Raw genomic sequence first — 8,225 nt, 5'->3', positions numbered from 1 at the left:
AATGTTGTGCAGGAGTGCACATGCCATCCAATTCAGCATTTTAACCAAACATCCCTTTTACATTACTGATCTAAATCAACAGCTATAAGTAAACAAAATTGTTTCTCAATTGATTCAAAAGAAATGTTCGACAGAAACAAATCGCTTTGCTATGCTCAGATAGTTGAAACTAATTGACGACTCATGTCGACTCGACTATATTAGCATTAACGTACACAATCGTAGCCGAAAATCAAACATTCAGAAGTATGGGACACATGACTCGACTTATACTGATTAAAATAGAATGGTGCATTCGAGGAATCAGTTAGTTAGTACAAATTGGAATACAACCAATACGCATGCCGTATCAGAATAGGAGGAGAAGGATTCAGACAAACACAGATGTTCAAACAGAGTGGACGAACAAAAGTTGATAAAAATTCAAAACACAAATTGACACAAAACATGAACAGACATCTAATCCCTCACATGGACCAAACAAATAAGGGAAGAAGGCAGACTCACCTCAAATCTTGAAAAATCGGAAACCTTGAACCGGACTTGGACAGACTTTCTTAAGGCTGAACGGACTTTAATCGAAGTGTTTCTCAGATGAGAAACACTTCGATTAAGGTCCCTTGGACCTTAATTTCTTTGGCTCGAACGGGTATGAACTAGTGACGAGGAACTACAAAGTTCCAAAACTCAGATCCGGGATTCATGTTTCCCTGGTTAGATTCGGACCAAACCAAGTATGGTTTGGTCACGAGGGGGGTCTGGGGAGTGTCTGGTGTGAAGCTGGGGTTGGTTGGTGTAAGCCGAGTTTTAACTCGAATCTTCAAATGAAGATTCGAGGACCTAGGGGATGATTCGAACTACATGGTTAGCAGATCCATGTTCAGGATGGCAAGGGGGTTCTAGGGTGTTAAGGGGAAGGTCACCGGCGTTCAGGCCGCCGGGTTTCTGGTGAAAGTGTGCAGGGGCGGCTAGGGTTTGAAGGGGATGGGTTTGGGTGAAGACGACGAAGCCGGGGTATTGGATAGGGGGGTAGGGTAAGGATTTGGGCTTATATAGTTGGTGGGTGGGTCGATCTCAACCGTTAGATCAATCTAGATCTACGGTTTGGATCTGATGGTCTTAAGTGAAACGGTGTCGTTTCAAATGTTGAGGGTTTGGGTTTGGTCCGGGTGTAAACGGGTCGGGTTTGTTGATGGGTTATGGGGATTGATCTTGGCCGTCGATCACTCTGAGATCAACGGCCCAGATCAGGCACGACTCAAACGACGTCGTTTGGACGTCCTGGGCATCAGGTGACCTGGGCTGGGCAGGCCTGGGTCTTGGGCTGTTTGTTTGGGCCAATTTTGTTAAAATTGGCCCAAGTCCGGAAGGGGTCTTTTCTTTATTTTTTTTTTATTTTTTTTTCTTCTTTTCTTATTTATTTTAAAACAAAGCTAAGCCAAAAAAATCAAATTAAAATTAAATACACACTCAAATACAATTATTTGCACACATACTAAAATATTTCAAAACCGGTAAAGTCAAACCAAATAAAATCACGGACGAAAATGCCTATTCACGATTTTCTATTTAACGACCGAATTACGGTTTGAATTACGCAGGACACATATATTTTTTTTTGAATTTTATTTTAATAAAGTAAATAAACAAGAATGGGCCAAAATCACAAATAAATCCACATGGTGCCGCACAGAAATCCGAAATTGTACAGCGGGGCCAATTATATATTTTTTTTTATTTCTTTTTGGAGCGATTGTCGTGTGAAGCAAAAATCACGTGCTCACACTCATAAGCCATGAACTTCTTGCTAAGATAGTAGATGGCCTGTTCCTTTCTGCTAGTGATGTCATGCTGCCCAAGTACACGGCCAATTGAATTTTCCAAGACTGTCAAGTAAAGAATCAAAGGTCTCCTTGGTTCTGGCGGAACCAGCATAGGTGGGTTTGAAAAGTATCCTTTTATCTTATCAAATGCTTCTTGACACTCATCAGTCTATTTGACCGCAACATCCTTCTTCAACAATCTGAAAACAGGCTCACAAGTTGTTGTGAGCTGAGCAATAAACCTACTGATGTAGTTCAACCTCACTAATAGACTCATCACTTCAGTCTTGTTCCTCAGAGGTGGGAATTCTTGGATGGATTTGATCTTTGATGGGTCTAACTCGATGCCTCACCGGCTGACTATGAATCCCAACAGCTTTCCGGATGGAGCACCAAATGCGCACTTGGCAAGGTTAAGCTTGAGGTTGTACCTGTGAAGTCTTAGGAAGAATTTCCTCAAATCCCCAATGTGGTTGGCCTGATGCTTTGATTTTATGATCACATCATCCACATATACCTCAATCTCCTTGCGTATCATATTATGAAACACAGTAGTCATTGCTCTCAAGTAAGTTGCCCCGATGTTCTTCAAACCAAATGGCATTACCCGATAGCAGTAAGTCCCCCATGGTGTGATGAATGCTGTCTTTTCTGCATCTTCTTCATCCATTAGAATCTGATGATACCCTGCATAGCAATCCACAAAAGATCCAATCTCACGCTTGGCACAATTATCAATCAAAATGTGGATATTGGGTAGTGGGAAGTTATCCTTCGGACTTGCTTTGTTGAGATTGCGGTAATCGACACATACTATGATCTAGCCATCCTTCTTCGGCACAGGCACGACATTAGCTAACCAAACAGGATATTGAGTGACCTGAATAACCTTTGCATCCAACTACTTGGTGATTTCTTCTTTAATCTTTACACTCATATCAGTTTTAAATTTCCTCAACTTTTGCTTGACGGGAGGAAATGCTGGATCAGTGGGAAATTTGTAGACCACTAAATCAGTGGTCAAACCCGGCATGTCGTCATACGACCATACAAAAATATCTTTGTATTCGATGAGTGCTTTGATTAACTCTTCCCGGATCTTTGGCTCGAGATGGGCACTTATTTGAGTCTCTCTGATATTATCTGTGTCCCCTAAATTGACGGTTTCTGTTTCATTCAGGTTGGGTTTGGGTTTTTCTTCGAAGTGAATTAACTCCTTACTAATCTCTTCGAAGGCTTCATCTTCATCGTATTCTGATTCGTAGTCACAATCTACTTCTTGAACTATTATTTCGGAATCAGATTAATTTTTAAGACTGGGCTGAGGATTCCTCATGTATGTCATGTCATTAGAACCAGCGTAAAAAGAACTATACAGAAAAGAAAAGAAAAACTATCAGGAATGATAAAGAAAGGGAAACTGCATTTCATTGAATGATGAAAGATAACAAGGTTTGCACACTTCAAACAGACTGAAAGATAAAAAATCTGGATTACAACCCTGGAATAACCCAGACAAACTGAAGGAAACTCAAAATAAACTACCAAGACTCCTTCCGAGTGGGGAGAAGAGTAGGCTTCCAATTGTTAAGCTTTGTTTTTGGCCCGACAAATTGCACTTTCGCGTTGCTAGAACCCTCTCCAATTTCCACCATGTTCACACTGTCAAACAACTTCTCAAATCTTTCAATTAACTCCTTGTCAAGATCAGTCACAGAACTGGGAATTGCTGTTACTGGGCGACTTCTGGTACCGGACTTGACAAATGATTTGGAAAGAAGTGGGAATGGTTTTGAAAGGACCCGTGCTTTCTGTTTTAGCTTTTTGGCCTTTATTATGTCTGCGGCAGTGGGATTGAATCCTAAACCAAATGTTCACAAGTTTTCAGGAAGGGACACCGGCTGTATGATGCCTAGCAAAGATGAGCCCAAACCTTTACCGAGTACAAAACCATTCTTCAACATCTCATAGGCTACCATGACTGATGCGGCAGTTATCTTTGGATTTGGAATGTATTTACCCTCCGGAACTTTCTCTACCAACATCGTGTCAGAAACATGGTAGACCCATGGTCCCTGGTCATCTTCCACTTCAATGACCGGTTCAATGGCATTGCTGCGAGCACATAAACTGTTTTCCCCATGCACAACTATTTCTTGTCTATCCCATTCAAATTTGACCACCTGGTGTAGTGTTGATGGGACTGCTTTAGCGGCGTGGATCCATGGTCAACCCAATAGCAAATTATAGGAAATAGCTATATCCAGCACCTGAAACTCCATTGTGAACTCAACTGGCCATATCGTCAGCTCCAACATTATGTCCCCAACTGAATTTTTACCTCCGCCATCAAATCCTCGCACGCAAATGTTGTTCTTATGGATCCTCTCATCTTCTATTTTCAACTTGCTTAGAGTGGAGAGAGGACAGATGTTTGCTCTTGACCCATTGTCAACCAATACCCGGGTCACCACAGAGTTCTCACATTTTACTGTGAGGTAAAGATCTCTGTTGTGCTCAGTACCTTCTACAGGCAATTCATCATCGGAAAACGTGACTCTATTTGCTTCGAAGATTTTGTTGGCTATTTTTTCCAAGTTATTCATGGAGATCTTATCGGGAACGTATGCCTCATTCAAGATCTTCATTAAAGCTTGACGGTGCTCATCTGAATGGATTAATAATGACAATAGGGAAATTTGAGCAGGCGTCTTTCTTAATTGTTCCACGATAGAGTAGTCCTGTAACTTCATCTTCCTTAAGAATTCTTCTGCTTCTTCAGTTATGACTTTCTTTACTAGCACTGGATTATCTTTAGCTCTTCTTAACTCCTCGGGAGTAAAACACCTTCCCGAGTGAGTCAAACCCTGTACTTCACAGATTTCTTCTTTGACTTCCTTCCCTTTGTACATCATAGTTACCCGTTCGTAATTCCATGGAATAGCCTTGCTGTTGATTATTGGTAATTAGGTTACCGACTTGATAATAACCTGATCTACGTGGGCACTTCCACGATTATGATGGGTTTGCTGGCCGCTCCTAGTACAATCACCTTCACCCCTTCCTGTTTCATTGCAACTTTGCTTAAAGACCCCTTCTCAACTGCCACAGATGGCTCAACACTCTTTTTGCTTGGCTTAATCACCAACTTCTCACCTGCTGATTGTTCATCTATCTTGACTCCAGTAGACCGAATCATCATGACGGACTGTGATGGCTTCTTGGGCTCTCCCTTCGCATGCACTATTTCGATCATATTTGCCTCCTGGTGGGATGGCATTGGATTCCTGTTAATATTGGGTGCCTCGGGAGCTTGAACTTCAATTCTATTGGTATAAATAAGCTCCTGTATCGCACTTTTCAAGTGCCAGCACTTTTCTGTATCATGACCCGGAGTACCAGAACAATACTCACAGCTGACAGTATAGTCAAGATTCTTTGGAGGAGGATTTGGCAGTTTGGACTGTATCGGCCTTAGCATATCTAACTGATTTAGCCTGTGGAACAGACTAGTGTATGATTCTCCCAACGGAGTAAAGGTTTTCTTTTTCTGCAACCTTTCACCCTTGAATGCTTGACTAGGCCGGAAACTTGGTCCGGGAGTGTTTTGGTAGGCTCGTGGATGTGGATAAGTATTTTGTAGGACGGGAGCATGCCATTGAGTGTGGGCAGGAGGTTGGTTGTATGCTTGTGCATGGTGGATGGAAAAATGAGGTTCTGGTGGGCAATAGTAGTGTTGGGGGTGGATTGTGGTGATAAGTTTGTTGGTGGGGTCGAGGTTGATTGTAGTGGTAAGGTGAACCCCTAGATCCGGACCAAGTTCTTGAATCAACCATTGCTGCTTCCTCTCTCTTCTTCTTCCCAATCCCTCTTATGCCGCCCTGAATAGCCTGAGTAGATGCTTTGATAGCCGAATAGCTCATGATTTTATTCGACTTGAGTCCCTCTTCTACCATGCCCCTCATCTTTACCACTTCGTTGAATGACTTTCCTATAGATGAGACTAAATGGCCATAGTAAGTGGGTTCCAAAGCCTGTAGGAAGTAATCTACTATCTCACTTTCCTTCATTAGGGGATCTACTCTTGCTGCTTACTCCCTCCATCGGAAACCATATTCTCTGAAGCTTTCGCTGTGCTTCTTCTCCAGTTTAGTCAAGGACAGTGGATCTGGAATGATCTCAATATTGTATTGGAAGTGACAAGCAAATGCTTGTGCCAGATCATCCCATGTGTACCATCTTCCATGGTCTTGGCGGGTATACCATTCCAATGTTGATCCACTCAAACTCTAACTAAAGTAAGCCATTAACAATTCATCTTTTCCTCTAGCTCCTCTCATCTTGCTGCAAAAACCCCTCAAGTGGGCTACTGGATCACCGTGCCCGTTGTATAGATCGAACTTGGGCATCTTGAAACCTGTCGGTAATTGCACATTCGGGAATAGACATAGGTCCTTGTAGGCCACGCTGACTTGCCCTCCCAACCCCCATATGTCTCTGAATGATTGTTCTAAGCTTTTAACTTTCCTGAACAACTCCTCCTGTTCATTATTTTTGACTGGTTTATCAGCTTCTATCGGGAGGTCAAAGCGAGGAGTATAGGAATGGGTTTCTGGAGCTTTGAAAGTGGGCTCCGAGGGGTAGTATTGGTTGTCCTGGGTCTGGAACATAGGCTCGCTAGGAGATTTGTGGAGCGTAGCTGGTGGATGTGCTACGAAGACAAGAGTTACTGGTGGAGGAGGGTATGGAATTGGTTTAGGGGGTGGAGATTGTAGTGTATGGGAAGTGGTGCCCTGGTAGTGTTGGTAAATGGGAAAGCTCGGGGATAGATCGGTGGTAGGATGATCCTGAGTTTGAGCCGGTGGTGGATTGAAGGTAGGGTTAGCCGGGTATGCGGATGGCGGTTGTCCTTTAGCCCAGGCCTGATACATTTTGTCCATTTGTTGTTTTAATTTGTACATCTCTTCTTTTATGGTGTTAACATCCAACTCTTCTCCTTCAATGACACTGGTGTCTACATCTGGGATAGACATGATTATTTCTCCTTTGGATCTAGTTTGGTATGGGTGGGTTGCCAGTATGCTTAGGTGTACTAACTGCTTGAATTTTGGAAACAACAACCAAACTTGTTAGTGATTAGAGTTTTAACAAATAAGCAACCACACATAGGGATGCAATGCACCTAGGCAATTAGTTATTTCTACCATGTATTTGCTCGGTTGCTTGTGTCATCCCAGCTTTTCCTGACCTTTACCTTTTATTGTCACTCATGCCTATCTTTTATTCCCCTCCCTTTTTTTCATTTTATTCTTTTCTTTTGGTTGTGGTCGAATCTTATGAAGATTGCCTGCGTATCATGACCCTACATGAATCAGACCGAGCGTAGTTCTGGTGGAAACAATTATTATTATTTTTATTTATTTTAACAAACGAAACAGTACAAAGACATAAATGACATTACATTTGGACAACACTTTAAGAAAAGGGTTTAAAAGACTCGACATGTACTCAAACTAAAACATGACTATTATATGAAAAGCTTCAACAACTATGACTATGCTTCACTCCACAATCTTTTGCTTTCAATCACTGGAACATCTGCTCACGGGAGAGCTTGACCCGGCTGACCCCCTAATGTACGGTACATCCTCTCCAACTCTACTGCAAGATGACGGGCAAAAGTAGGCGCATGCTCCAAGAACCTTTCATAACCCATCCCCTGGCAGTTCACATAATTTTGAGAAGTATAAACAGCCAAATAATGGATTTGTGCTCTGAAATCTTGGAGATTTTGGTCTTGGTTTTGCAATTGCTGTTGGCGAGTGGTGGCTATATGTCTTATGCGGCCCTCGCGATCTAAAGCCGACTCCAATTGAGCCCGAAGTCTGGCCTGCTCGAGTCTTTCCTGTGCTATCTCCCTATCAATATATGCATGCTGATGTTCTCTGTTGTACCTTCTCATTTCTTCCAATTGTGCATGGAGCTAAGCCTTTGAACGTATCCAATGATCCTTCTCTTTCTCGAATTGAGCCATTTCTTCTTCAAATCTCATTACTTGGTGTTTTTTACTAGATTTGGCCTCCTCATTCAACTGCATGATTTTTTCCTTAGCTTTATCTAACGCCTTTTTGGTTCTTGCCAAAATGGAGTCATAATCTTGCATCCTTTCCATCAGATTGGAAATGATTTTCTGATCTTTCCAACTTCTCACTGGTGCTTCAGAGGCTTTCTTCATCTGTTAAGCGCGGAGAGTTTTATTCTCGCAAATCAGACTCTTCTTTTCACCTTCTGCTTCTTGTGCTTGTAAGTCTTTCTCCAAATAAGGTTCCTCGGGCTTTCTTCTAAGGCATGAATAGTTGCTTTGTACCCCTTTTCCTTTTCACCCCAAGCCAACCGTTCTTG

Source organism: Nicotiana sylvestris, chromosome 1 (genome assembly GCF_000393655.2).
Source record: "Nicotiana sylvestris chromosome 1, ASM39365v2, whole genome shotgun sequence".
NCBI classification, from domain to species: Eukaryota; Viridiplantae; Streptophyta; class Magnoliopsida; order Solanales; family Solanaceae; genus Nicotiana; species Nicotiana sylvestris.
The sequence above is the reverse complement of the archived record's forward strand: the minus strand, read 5'-3'. Positions refer to the sequence as shown.